The sequence below is a fragment of the Chelonoidis abingdonii genome, chromosome 21 (assembly GCF_003597395.2).
Source record: "Chelonoidis abingdonii isolate Lonesome George chromosome 21, CheloAbing_2.0, whole genome shotgun sequence".
Classification (NCBI taxonomy): Eukaryota; Metazoa; Chordata; order Testudines; family Testudinidae; genus Chelonoidis; species Chelonoidis abingdonii.
This window is the reverse complement of record NC_133789.1, coordinates 743,308-758,547: the sequence shown is the minus strand read 5'-3', so window position 1 is coordinate 758,547 and position 15,240 is coordinate 743,308.

The window sequence follows — 15,240 nt, the reverse complement described above, 5'->3', positions numbered from 1 at the left end:
GCCTGCAAACAATCAGTGGGGCCACTGGAGGATTGAGGTGGTAGAGGAGCACTCAAGGAAGAAAAAAACAATGCAGAGAAGCTAAATGATTTCTTTGCATAGGTCGGGGGTGGCCAAACCGAGCTGTATGCGGCTTTTTTACCATTAAAGTGCAGTTCAAGGGGCCTGCCCACACTCCCCCCATTCTCCACCTACCAGACTGGAGGTGGAGCTCGGGGCCTCTGCCTTGCAGCAGAGTAGTGGGGCAGAGGCTTCTGCTCAGCAGCAGGGCAGGTCTCGGGGCTTCAGCCCCAATTCTCGACAGGCATCTCCCAAGGGGCTGAAACCCCGAGCCCCAGCAGGTGCACCCCGGCTCTCAAACTTCTGAAGACTGTCGTATGCAGCTCGAAGGGTCAGTTACTTTGGCCACTCAGGCAGAGGATGTGAGAGTGATTCCCACACATTAACCATTCTTTTTAGGTGACAAATCTGAGGAACTGTCCCAGCCTGAGGTGTCAATAGAGGTGGGTTTAGAACAAACTGATAAATTAAACAGTAATACGTCACTAGGCCCAGCTGATATTCTCCCAAGAGTTCTGAAGGACTCAAAGATGAAATTGCAGAACTACTAACTGTGGTATGTAACCTGCCATTTAAATCAGCCTCTGTACCATATACTAATGTGACTCCAATTTTTATAAAAGGCTCCAGAGGCAATCCAGGCAATTACAGGCCGGTCAGCCTGACTTCAGTACCTGGCAAACTGATTGAGACTGTAATACAGAACAGAATGACCACACATTGATGAATACAATTTGTTGGGGGAAGAAGCGCTGTGCACCAGGAAACCTGACTACACGGGGTTCAGCAGCTGTGGAGTCCGGCCAGAGGTAGCTCACCCGGGGAGGGCGCCTAGGGGACAGAGCAGCCCCATGCTCACTGGGGCCAGGACCTGGGACAGCAGGGGGGGGAAGAGGAAGCTAAGCAAGGGGCTGCTGGGGAGCCTGCAGGTTTGGCTGGAAATTGCTTCCCCTCCCTACTCCAGTGTTTAGCTGAGGGGTGGAGAGGCTCCCCCGTGCCAGTGCATAGGTGCCGACTCTGTGGGTGCTCCGGGGCTGGAGCACTCATGGGAAAAAACTAGTGGGTGCTCTGCACCCACTGGCAGCCAAGCTCCCCTCTCCACCTCCTCCATCCTACCTCACCTCCACGCCGCCTCCTCCCGCAGCGCTTGCCGCTGCCAAACAGCTGAAGCAAGTTCCGGGAGGGAGAAGCGGGGCTGGGGCGGGGATTTGGGGAAGGGAGCAGGGTTGAGCACCCACCAGCGCAAGCAGAAGTCAGTGCCTATGTGCCAGTGTAGTGTCCACCTGGCACCGGCTCCAGGCGGCTTTGGCACATGCAGGGCTTGGTTTCTCCTGGGCAACACCCCATGTGGGAGAGTCTCAGGGTTTCCTGGGGTGCTGATCCGGCCAGAGGCAGCTGAGGAGGAAGGAGCCCACTGGGCAGGTTGCAGGGGTGCTGAGTGCTCCTGCCAGGTGCTCCACACAGCGCTGGGACCAGGACGCACTCCACCGGGGGTTTATGGAGGAGCAGTGGGGATGGTGGTGGGGGAAGGGGCAAAGTGGGGAGAGGACAGCGAGGAGGGGAGCATGTAAAGGGTCAATGGATGGGTAGCAGAAGCAATGTGTGGGGCGGTCACATGCCCCCCCATCTCATCATTTATGAGCCACCTATGGGTCAACGTATTCATAAATGATCTGGAAAAAGGGGTAAACAGTGAGGTGGCAAAATTTGCAGACAGTACTAAATTACTGAGAGTAAAGTCCAAAGCAGACTGAAGAGTTACAAAGGGATCTCACAAGATTGGGCAACAAACTGGCAGATGGAATTCAATGTGGATAAATGCAAAGTAATGCACATTGGAAAACATAATCCCAACTATACATATAAAATGATGGGGTCTAATACCAATCTCCTAGAACTGGAAGGGACCTTGAAAGGTCATTGAATCCAGCCCCCTGCCTTCACTAACAGGACCAATTTTTGCCCCAGATCCTTAAGTGGCCCCCCTCAAGGATTGAGCTCACAACCCTGGGTTTAGCAGGCCAATGCTCAAACCACTGAGCTATCCCTCCCTCTAAATTAGCTGTTACCACTCAAGGGAGAGTCTCTGTGCTCAGTTCTTTGAAAACAGCCACTCAATGTGCAGCGGCAGACAAAGAAGTGAACAGAAGATTAGGAACCATTAGGAAAGGGACAGATAAGACAGTAAATATCATATTGCCTCTATATAAATCCATGGCAAGCCCACACCTCGAATACTGCATGGAGTTCTGGTTGCCCATCTCAAAACAGAGATATTAAAAATGGAAGAAGTACAGAGAAGGGCAACAAAAATAATTAAGAGTATGGAATAGATTCCATATAAGGAGAGATTAAAAGAGTGGGGCTGTTCAGCTTGGAAAAGAGCCGCGTAAGGGGGATGCGCTAGAGGTCTACAAAATCATGAATGTTGTGGAGAAAGCGAATAAGGGAGTGTTATTTACCCCTTCACATAACACAAGAATGAAGGGCCACCCAATGAAATTAATAGGCAACAGGTTTAAAGCAAACAAAAGGAAGTACTTCTTCATACAATGCACAGTCACCCTGTGGAACTCTTTGCCAGGGGATGTTGTGAAGGCCAACACTATAACTGGTTTCAAAAAAGAATTAGATAAGTTCGCAGAGGACAGGCCTATCAATATCTGCTTTATATCCACATACCACGTTTGGGATTGTGGATTGGCTGTGGATACAAATTTCATAATTGCGTAGGGCTCTAGCTATTAGCCAAGATGGTCAGGGATTCAACCTCATGCTCTGGGTGTCCCTAAGCCTCTGATTGCCAGATGTTGGGACTGGATGACAGGGGATGGATAACTGATAATAGCCTTATTCTATTCCCTTTGAAGCATCTGGCATTGGTCACTGGTGGAATATAGGACACTGGGCAAGATGGACCATTGGTCTGACTCAGTCTGGCCATTCTTATGTTCATGGCTGAATTTGTTCGTGCGTAGACAGAGACTCCTGGGCAGATGGTTGCACTGGATTAGTAAGACCTGTCTTTGGATACAGCATGCCCAACTTTAAAGCGCTGTTCAGTCCAGCACGGTCATCTTCTTCATGCTCTGTTTGCATAACTGTTCATTCTGAATGACTCAGGGAAGGTTAAACGTGTCCTGACAATTCATGCCTGGTGCCTTTCGACTACAGCACGAGGTGCACAAAGCTGGCATGGTGTCAGTTATTACCTGGCAAAGGCCTGGAGTGCCGAGATGTGCTTCAGGGTGTTATTTGTGGCGTGTCAATACTAATTCCTCAAGCAGCAGCTTTAGCTGTGAAACAATACAATACACTTGGGGAATGTGGAGTTACCAATCACCAGAACCCAAGAACCATCCCAAATGCTGGCTGCTATCTGAGTCCCAAATGAGGCTGTGAAGGGGATACTCTAGGACAGTGTTTCTTAACCTTTACTGCAGCCTGCACCCCTTTGGTTCTCAAAATATGTTCTTGCACCCCGTATCAAAAGAAGTTGAAGTAGGTCAGTTCTTTAAACCTATTTGTTTGTGTATTACAGTAATCATTAAAAATGTATAATGTTAATACACACGTTTGATGAAACAAAATAGTTGTACTTATGTGCCTGTGCTTAATTTGTGTTTTCAATGATTTACCTTCTAAAAAAATCTGACATGTCTCAGACCCCCAGAAAGGGCATCTTGCACCCCAGGGGATGCATGCACCCCAGGTTAAGAACCACTGCTCTAGGAGCGTCACTCCAGGAAGGGAGAGACTAGAAAAGCATTACATTTTTTTTTACCAGAGTTTTTATATTTGAACAGCATGTGCAGTGAGCAGTTCTAGATTCTTGACGCCTCTGATGTTTTCTGAAGAAGGATTTTGGGGAAGTAACTGAGCCCCTCTGAACTCTGCACTAAAAGAGGCACATGACTTTGTTATACGAGTCAACTGATAAGTCACAAAGGCAATTTCCATATATTTCTCCTCTTCTGGAAGTGATTTCGCCACAGAGTCCAACAGTTGCACCAAAAACTCCCTGCTAGGATGTCAGCAGGGAAGCCCGTGTAGAAGAGATTTCCTTCCACAGTACAGGCCTTTGCTTTAAGCATCTGCTCTTAAAAGAAATCTCAGATAACTATAAGAAATATTTCAACAGAAGAGCAGTTTCCAGGACAGTTTGTAAAATGGCCTGATCCTGCAAATCCTAAGGGAATCACAGCAGAAAACAATGTGGCTGCAGGTGAACTTAACATCAAAACAGAGTTTACATCAAGGCTGAGGGATATCAATAGAATCAGCTCTACTCTCTGATGGCACTGGAAGGGGGGTGGGCAGACATGTGGAATAACCATTGTATGAACCAACCAAATCTCCACAAACTACGTACACTTCTATCCGATACAAGAATTGGACGTTCTTCAAAGGTGACTTATAGGTATGCACATGTGGAAAAAGCCTTTCCACGTGGAAACTCGATGGACCAAATTCTCAAAATGTGCAGCCATTGCATTCAGCTGCCGCTCAGTAAACTCAAGTGCCTGGGGCAAGCTAAGAGATTAAGTCTGTCCTGCCAGACACCTAAGGAGACCCTCAGATTTCACTTTGCTCTATATTCAGGAAGTACAGAGCACAACGCAGTCCTCTCACCTCATGCCGAACTTACTTGGACCTCTGTGTAAGCTGGTCTCTCACCAACAGAAGTTGATCCAATAAAAGATGTTACCTCCCCTACCTTGGACCTCTCGTCACTTTAAGAGCCCTGTGACACAAGACAAGGTGCGTCTACACTGCAATTAACCACCCTGGCTGCCCTGTGTCAGCTGATCCAGGCTCCCAGCCAACGTGTGGAGCTATAAAACTGCAGTGTGGGCCCAGGCTCTGGGACCCTCCTCCCTCGCAGTGTCAGCTAACATGGGCCAAGCGCAGGTGTTTACTTGCAATGTAGACGTACCCATAGTTTCAGTGTGGGCGTAAATCTGTTCATCTTTCAAATTTAGTTTTGCTTCCAGATGCACGAAACCCAAAGCCTCTCCAGTGAGCTGCTCTTATCCCCCCAGACAGGGAGCATCTGTTCATAGTGTGTCGGGAGGTGCGCCAGCAAAACCAGATAGCAGCATATTGGACAGCAGAGCGGCACAGCTGAGGCAGCGGAAAGGCTCATAGCTGTGTGGGTTTGGCATTTACACTTGAGCAAACTGAAATGTTTTCATTGGGGGGGGGGAGGGGAGAGCGTAACAGAATCATATTTAATAATCATGGTTTGTTTGAGAGGCTTTGGGAATACATTCCCTAGACGCGTCTGAAACGGTCATGACTCTGTTAGCCTAATGATAACAGGTGAAGGGAAAAAACTTGGCATGTTTGTCAATGACCTACCAAAGCTTTAATGAGAGAAACAGAACAAAGAGGGCGTTTCAGTTCTACGAACTTCCAAAGATAACCGTGCTCTATGGAGTAATGCCAGAATCATGCTGCATTAGTCTCAGCAAGACCTCACAGCAGCTAACCTGTTAATGCCCTTGAGGCCTTGTCAGCTCTAAAGCTGGCAAACAGCATTTGCAATGGTTGTAGCAATCTCCTTCCACACTGAAACTGGTTACAAACCATATTTTAGCTGTGTTCAGAAACCATGCTCAGGCGGAGAGCATCACGGGGGTTCTTGCTAACTCCAATGAACACGCAATTTTGCTCACGCAAAGTCTCAAAAAACAGAAATAAGAACGCCACAATCATCCATCTGATCTCCCATCTCTCCAAGACTGTCTGCCCTGCAAAACTGCCCTTATCTAGCTCTTACAGAATTTCAGATCTTGGAAACTGGTTCGGGTACAGGGGTGCTCCAGCCAGTGCACAGAGTTATTTTTTTCCTGCGATGTTTTGTTCATGCAGGCCAACAGCCATGTCACCCTTAGACAAAGGGCCTTAGCAGCTGATCTCATACTCGCCAGACTCCCAAGAAGATTCTCCTTTTAAATTAAGTTATAGCTAGACATTTCTTCCTGCCAATAAATAGCCTCTCTCCCCTCCCCAACATTCTGGTGGATGCCTCAAACTGGTTCTGGAGACAAGGTAAAAATCAGCATCACTGGAACTGCTTATGCCTGAAGCCTCCACTACTCCTGGGCCAGGCATCTTTCATGCTAAAAGAAAATACAATCTTCCTTTGCTGGCAGGAAATCCTGTATTTATTTGGCAGCAGTGTCAGGAAAAAAGTGTTATTGATGCTCTGCAGCCTTCACCTTTTACATGAACCCTTCTACAACATGCACATCCATTTTCCACATACAGCATGCACACACAGGAGGGTTGAGCATACTGCCTACAGCTCACTATGGGATCACCGCGTATTCCCGCCATTCCTGGGGACAGCAAAACAGTCACGCAGCTGGCCTCAAGTTTACTAAACCTGGACACTTTTTTTTTAATTTTAAATTTTACTTATTCCCCAAACTACTGATGTCAAACAGATGTGTTCTGCTACTGCAATCTGCTCTGCTCAGAGCCCTTCATCAGCAAGTGGGTATGAACAAGGTTTCATCTGCCCTACACTAGTGGTTGCACAGCAGTACATGCTAGGAAGAAACCCAGGAGGGTACTAACTGCTTCCGGATGGGTGTCAGCAACAGGAATGGTGGTAATTCTAGGGTTCTATAACCAGTGGAGAATTTCAAGACTATCTTGGAAATGTTCTCCATTTAGTTACAGTGAGACAAGACTCCCAGAACTCAGGGCTATTACATTTATAATACACTCAGGACTGATCTGTCAGACAGATTAACATCCATTTAAACTCTTTGGGAGAAACTATGAGAACAGCAATCTATTAAATAAACTTGCTGTTAGCTGGCGAGGAATGGAAGTGTTTTAAAAACCACCAAAGTGGTCTTTAAATGAAATATATACCGTATATTGTTCCAGAGCGGACCTAGTACGTTAATAATAAGCTATTTTTATTGCAGTAGTGCTTAGAGGCTCCAGAAATCAGGGTCCCTTCATGCTAAGGACTGTTCAAATACGCTAAGACAGGCCCAATCTTTGTGTGTCTAGATTGTAAACTCTTGAGGGCAGGGAGAAAGGAATACAATATAGTAGCTTAATTCCTCAGAATGAGAGCTGGACAAGAAGTAGATGACTAATAGTAATCAGCTGCACTAACACTTAGAGACCCAGAAATGAGGAAAGAACCCATAGAATGTGATCTGAGAGACATCTGCATTTTCCCAGAAAGAGACTCATTTAGGTAGCTTAAAAGCAAATGAAGATCTGTGGTGGAGATCATTTCAGTACTGCCAAGTATTCTAATGCTCAAACAGTTTAGCTAAGGCTCTTCTCCTTTTCCCTGGATTAAGCCATATTAGATGCATAGTCAATCTGCACAGCTGTTTATTATAGATCTCATAATTATCAGAAACAGGCAGATATATTGTCCCCTGCAGCATATCCAGTTTTGAAACATCATTCATTAAAGATAACTTCCTCTTTATTGTAGTAAGATGCATCTGACAGCAGCTACTGAGTGTTGAGACAAAACATCCTAGTCAAAATAAAAAACAACCAATTTGTAATCAACAGTTCTGCCAACCCTAATTTGAAAGCTTCATACCTGCACCTGAGCAAGTCACCTGTATAGCACACCTGTGTTATTAAAGCAGCCAACCACCTCTAGTGACTCATCTACAATGTGCCAGTTACTCTGGGATTGGAGCAGGCAACCATTCAGTAAAAGGATTACATGTATTTAGAACAAGCTAATTAATACAGAACCTTTGTCCTACTATTGAAGAGCTCTTAAGTAACGTTCATCCATAAAGACAATGACAGAGAAACTAGCCTCCGAGATTGATGTGTTAATATGATCATCTCCACAGACTGCCTTTGTTGCACATATGCTGCGTTTAATAGCACATAAATATGCTTTGAATGGAAGCCCCCAAATCAGAGTATGAAGCTTTTATTTTGAAGACAATTTTGTCTCACGAAAGTATGATGTCTCAGCACATATGCCAAGTGCTGGATTTACAACTCCTAATGAGATTGAAATTCTTTGCGATTTAAATAGTAATTCACTAAACCAATTTCTACAAAATGAGACCTCAGAGCAGTTTAATTTAAATCCAGCTTCATGGGAACTGCCCCACCCTGAGTGGGCGGATACACTTTACATTTGTAGAGAAGCAGCCACAGACATTCAGTCCAGCACAGGTAATATAGGCTGGCTGGGAACAGTTTGGTTTTTTTTCCTAACAGTGACAATAAAGAGAAACCATCTTTGCCTAACACCTGCTGAGAAAAGTAACACTGGGACAGTGTAATATATAGAAGAACATAAGAATGGCCAGACCGGGTCAGACCAAGGATCCACCTAGCCCAGCATCCTGTCTTCTGACATTGGCCAGTGTCAGATGCTTCAGAAGGAATGAACAGAACAGGACAATTTATTAAGAGATCCATCCCCTATCATCCAGTCCCAGGTTCTAGCAGTCAGAGACTTAGGGACACCCAGAGCACATGGATGTGTCTCCGACCATCTTGGCTAACAGCCATTGATGGATCTATCCTTTGTGAACTTATCTAGTTCTTTTTTGAACTCAGATATACTTTTGGCTTTCACAGTATCCCTTAGCAATGAGTTCGACAGGTTGACTGTGCATTGCACGAAGAAATACTTTCTTATGTCTTAAAACTGCTGCCTATTAATTTCATTGGGTGCCCCCTGGTTCTTGTGATATGCGAAGGGGAAAATAATATTTCTCTAATCATTTTCTCCACCAGTCATGATTTTATAGACCTCACCTACATCCTTCCTCAGTTGTCTCTCTTCCAAGCTGAACAGTCCCAGTCTATTTACTCCCTCCTCATATGCAAGCTGTTCCATTCTATAGTCATTTTTGTTGCCCCTCACATGATTATCCTCCCACTATACGTTGTGAACAGACCAGAAACCTGTTTTCCTGCCTTGTGCTGAATGAAAACCATGTTTCTTTATTCAACTTATGGAATAGATATTGTACAATCACAGACAGGTCTAGCTTCCACTAGTTAATGTGACCACACGCATGAGAAGAGGCTATCTTGACAGAGCTATTACACAGTCTTCAAGGGTTAAAGGCCATTACTTTTATGGCCATGGGATCTCTGTACTAGCTGGTATCAGGGGCCTGAAAGGATGCAGTTTTACCTGGGGACAGAACTGCCAGTACTTGTTTTATCCCTATGTTGCATCACACACTCGAGGGACCCCACTTTCTGAAGGCACCTGGCTAGGAAGTGCCCCCCTCACCCAGGCTATGGGGTTATTGGCTGATTTATCACCATCTCCCTTGTCCCACTGTCAGCCAAGGGCATGGGAACAATTTGTACAGGGAGCGGGGACAATGAGAACCACTGAACCAAACTGTAAACCCTGGATGTGCTGGACACCACTCCCAGCCGGGGGTGCTGCGCCCCCCCCGCATCTCCTAGATCCAACACCTGTGCTGCCTGCAGACATTTACATGGATCCTTCAGCTTGGGCTGGAAGGACCGGACATGCCACAAAGTGGGGTGCGCCCAGCCCCCCACAGCAAGGGGGCAATTGCCCCAAACACCCCCAGCCTCACACGGGCGGTGGCCGCTCCCCCCGCGGCCGGCCCCAGACCAGCAGCCACTCGCTGCCCACGCGGGCGGAACCCAGCGGCGGGCCCGGGGCGGCCGCCCCGACCCCCGGACCGCAGCGCCACCGCAGCTCCACCGTTTTTTCCTCCCGCTGCCCAGCCGGAGACGGGGGACCCCTCCCCCCGGTCCTCCAGGAGGAGCCCGCCAGGAGTCATCGCCCGGCCGCGCCACGGCCAGCACCCGGCACCGCATCTCACAGGGCTCCCACAGGCCTCTGGCATGACGCTCCCACACTCACACCACCGGTCACCTCGTCTGCCCCGCCCCCACACCACCGGCCCGGCCCCGGCCGCCCGTTCCTTGGCCCTCGGGGGCTACGCCTCCCCCGCCCCTCCTCCCTCTGGGCCACGCCCTCCCCAGGCCCGCTCCCCTACCCGGGCTCGCCTCCGCACGTTCCTGAGCGAATGGCTTCGGCGGGGCCGTATCCGCCCTTGGACAAGAGTCGGCCACCCCTCGGGCTGACGCCCCGTCATGCGACAGGGAGCACATGAAACCCACGCACATTTCCCTTTTCGGCTTGCCCTCGCCTCACCCCCGAGGGCCATCGCCTCCCCACGTGTACCTGGCCCAGGGCTCGGACTGACCCCGCCCTCCCCCCACGGGCTCGCCTCACCCGTTCTGGCCCCAGGGCTCAGGCTAGCCCGCCTCTCCCCCCGGGCTCGGCCTCTCCCCGTTCCTGGGCCCCTGGCTCGCCTGCCCCGCCGCCCGCCCCCGTCTCACTGGCGGCCGTGACCCCTCGCCCAGCGCCAGCACGGTGCCGCCGCACTCCATGCCGGGGGAGACGGGCGGCGCGGCAGCCGCTCGTACAGCCCCTGCGCCGCAGGTCGGCGAAGTTGAGGCCGCAGGCTCGGACCGCACGGCGAGCTCCCGGCCGCGGGCTGGGCTCGCCCCGCCGCACCTGCACCTTCACCTTCTCGTAGCCGCCGAAGCCGAGAGCACCAGGGCCCGGTACTGGGGCTCCGCCGGGGCGCAGTCCCCGCCGCCCGCCGCCTGCTGCTCGCCGGGGCGGCGGTCGGCGGGGGCCGGGGCGCCGCTTGCCCTCTTCCCCGGACATGGCCGGGCTCGGGTAGGGCGGAGGGGCCCCGGGTCGGACGGCCGGGGCTGGGGTGCGGGGCCCGGGACAGCGGACGGGGCGGGCGGGCGCAGGACACCAGGCAGTGGCTGCCGGACAGCTGCGAACAGCTGGGCTGAGCTCGGGTCTGCGGGAAACCCGGAGCCGGAGTCCGGGGCGTGGCTGGAATGAGGGAAAACGTGGAAGGCGGAGCACGGAGCGGAGCCAGCAGCTCCCTCCGCAGGATGCGGCGTCTCAGGCAGGGGCTGGAGCCAGGACTCCTGGGTTCTCTTCCCCACACTAGGAGTGCAGTGGGGTCTAGCGGGTTAGAGGACGGGGAGTCAGAACTTAATCCACAAATAAGGACCCCAGTGTCAAACCCAAGTTCCCACAGAAGGTAGCCAAAAGCCAGCAACAAGCTGGTCTCATAACATGCAGATTTGAACAGTGATTTTAAGGATGAAGCAGCTTAGCCAGGATCCTGCTGCATTCCCCATCCTTGCACATTTTACATCAAAAGATTGGATGTTTTTCTAAAAGAGATGCTCTAGTTCAAATACTCTGGATTCAGACCAAATCATGGGACAGAAACATGGTCTTACTCAGCTTTTGAGGGGTGGTGGGGAGACATCCACTCTGGTCTTCCTGGGCCTCCCCAGCAACGTTCATCACTGTCCACCCTGAGATATTGCTGTCCCAGGTCAGAGAGGTGGCAGGGGGCCCAGGGGAATGCACCTCTGCCATTACACCCCATATGTATGAGGTACCACAAGGATAAATTGTCTGTCTAGTTCTATTCAATGTCTGCCCTATAGTCACTGGTCAGATTAACTGAACTCAAGAGCCAGCAATATGCTGGTGGAGGACACCTCTTCCTGTCTTCACCACACTTGCCCATGATGTCCACTGCTCAGATGAGATCAGCTCATGGATGATGAGGGACAGCAGGTTGAAGCTAAACCCAAGCAAGACAGAGATGATGCTGGTTGGCAGAGGAAAGTATTTTGAGGAGTTTGCAGCCATAGTGCAGTCTCATTTGGTTGAAGGTTCACACCCACAAATGGTTGATTCAGACCATAGTTGAGGAGGCTTGTAGATTCCTGATGAACATAAAAACAGCCAAATTGGGTCAGACCAATGATTTGCAGAGCCTTGTATCCTGTCTTTCAACAGAGGCCAGTGCCGGATGCTTCAGAGGGAATTAACCAATCAGGGAAATTATCACATGATCCACCCCATCATCCAGTCCCAGCTTCTTGCAGTCAGAGTTTAGAGACACCTGGATCATGGGGTTTCATCCCTGAACATCGTGGCTAATCTTGGATTTTCTGAATCCAGTTATACTTTTGGCCTTCATAACTTCCCTGGCAGCAAGTTCCACAGGTTGACTGTGCATTCGGTGAAGAAGTGCTTCCTAATGTTTGTTTTGATCCTGTGCTGCCTACGCTCTTATATTGCAGCATCCGTGAGTAATGCTTTCCACTGTTCCATCCTGTCAAGTATCAGAGGGATAGCTGTGTTAGTCTGGATCTGTAAAAAGCAACAGAGAGTCCTGTGGCACCTTATAGACTAACAGACTTATTGGAGCATAAGCTTTCGTGAGTGAATACCCACTTCGTCAGACGCATGACAAACATGCAAAATATGACCTGGCCTCAGTTAGTCATGCCTTTGTCACCTCCCGTTGGGACTATACCTAGACATGATGTCTTCAGCACCTGGGAAACCCCATATAGTACAGAACACTGCACTGTGTCCCTTCAGCAATGCTGGCTCCTGTGAACACATCACACCCGTCCTCTCCTGTGCTGGCTTTTCATAGAGCAGCAAGTCAAGTGCAAGGTCTCGGTCCTTCCAGGAGCTCCATGGCCTGGTCCCGGGATATCCAAAAGACCCTACAGCTCTATGATGAACATGATAGTCAACAACTCCAATCCCCAGGCACAGTGGAGCTTTCTACCCTAAGGGCAAAGTTCATCTGTATGCTCGTCTGGGCCTGTCCAAGACTGTGGAATGAACTCCTCCAGGAACTAAGAGCCATCACAAACTTCACATCACCACCCTCCACACCTGCCTTCTCCAATTTAAATGAAGAACAGCAGGTACATTTGGAAAAACAAACGAACTTCCAAACAAAACCAACTAAAGCACAACACTCCACTGGGGAGAGAATGATCACATGTGACAATGTTAGTCACAGCGCTTAATGCACAACGGAGAGGTGCTCAGGCCTAGATCCAGAAAGGTATTTAGGTTCTAAACTTCAAGAGTTAAGAACCTAAACACCTTTGTGGATCTGTGCTTCACATACTGCGGTAATAAGGGTGGTATAAGAGTCTATATAGAATAGACTCCTGGGTTCCATTCCCAGCTCTGGGAGGAGGGTGTGCTCTAGTGGGTTGTGGGGAGTTAGGATTCCTGGGTTCTAGCTCCAGCTCTGGGAGGGAGTCATGTCAGTGAGAGTGGAGTAGGGGTACTGAGAAGAAGATACAAATTACATCTAACTCCACTCTCAGAAAGCGTATTTGCTTGCACCAAATCTAAAACGATAACCAAGATACAAATAGTCGTTTGCAAAGCCCCCAGGTGCATACTGCAATCATCCCATTCCTATAGGGAAAGGAGGCTGCAATAGAAAAGAAAGAATAGGAAATGCAGAATATTTATTCCTGTGGGGCAGTTCAGAAGAAACATCCATAGTTCACATCCTCTCAGCTCCAGACAAATGGGGATGTGACATATGACCCCTACATGTCCCTTGCTCCAGCGATGCTGCCTTCCTGTAAATGTTCCTTAGTAATTTCTCTCTATCAGCTTTTAGCTTTGTCTTTTGAATTAGGAGAGAGAAAGAGACAACTCAGCAAATCCAGAGAATTCCCTGAGCTGCAGCTTTGCGTGTTTCGAAAGCTCCAGACAGTGATGAAGCAGGGAATTTTAAGATCATTTACAAACCTTTGAAAGAGACAAGGGAGTGTGCAGCTCTCTCTCTTGCACTGGCAATAACTCAGAAGAACAAATTCATTCCTGGTGTAAGTACACAGACTTCATTTGAATTACAGTGGGGTTGTGTGTGGAGAGAACTTGTCAGAGAGCCCAGGAGAGTGTGCAGGGCTGAGCCAATGGCCAGAGAGTAAAGCAAGTGGTTTAATGAAAATCAGAACATGAACCCATCCCTCTTGTTCACAGGAGCACAGGAATGGCTAGACTGGATCAGACCCATGGTCTATCTAGCCCAGGCTGTTTTCTCCAGCTGTGGCCAGCTTCAGAGGAAGATGCAAGAAACTCCTCAGTAGGCAGATGAGAGATAATCTGCCCCCCATGAAGATCTCATTTTCTAATGCCCAATAGTTAGAGATTGGTTTCAACCTTGATGCATGAGGAGTTTTCTCCCTTCCCTTCCAATACTCATTTTGTTACCATTAGCTGCTCTAACTCTGGATACGCTCACAAAATGGCCAATCCCTCTTTGAACCTTGCAAAACTCTTTGTCTCAGTGACACCGTTTGCTGAATGACAAATGTTACATTAAAAGCTTCTATATTTATATGCTTGTTGCTTTGAGCAAAAGAGGAATGGCCAGTGGGAAGTAGGAAAATCCTGTCCTAGTTCTCGATGCCTGTGGCGACTATTCAGAGGAGGGACGTGCTGTGTTTGCATGCTATGTTACATGTTGCAGGGAATGCATCCCCCCCAGTTTTGGAAGAGTTGCTCTCATAGCACTTGCTGAAGGTGGTCTGTATAAAACATTGAATGGGTCCCACCCTGCTTAAACAGCCAGCAAGCGTATTCAAAACCTTTCCTTTGTGACCACAGCCCCAGATCCCAAGGCCTGGGAAGTTTGCAGCTTGGGTTCAGTGGGAGTTTTGCATGAACATGGCCTTGTTCTGCAAGGGGCTCAGTGCCCTCGACTCCCATTGACTTCAGTAGCGGCTGAGGGTGCTCAGCACCTCCCAGGAGTCACTTGGCACCGTTCAGGATTGTTCAGAAAACCACAGGAGCTATGGTGGAGGGGGTGGGGAGTGGGATTCTGAAGGAAGTGAAAGACAAAGGCAGGAAAGCAGGCAGCACTGCAAAAGGCCTGTGCAGGAACCAGCTCAGAGGTTCTGCTGTGTGGCACATTTAAGGGGTATTTAAGTGGTTGGCTAAGAACAGGAGAGGAGAGGGGGGCCAAGGCTGCTAGTACTACAGAACACCGAGCAGTTCCTAGGACGCTGCATCAGTCCCTACCGCCTCTGCTGCAGATGAAAACTCGCAACCCAATGCCAACATTCTGACCCAAGAAGCACAGGGGGGCTGGGCTGCTGCATATTGGATGATACGTGTGTTGGTTTAGGAAGGGAGGTTCAAGCAAAATCTTTCTCCTGTCTCTTACTGTTCATCCTAGGAACTCTCCTAGTCTACTAGAGTTCAAGGTGTGTTCCTCCAAGTGTCCCAAAAAATTACTCCTTGCTGGGAGGGAGGGATCCATGTGGGTGCAAACAGAACGTGAA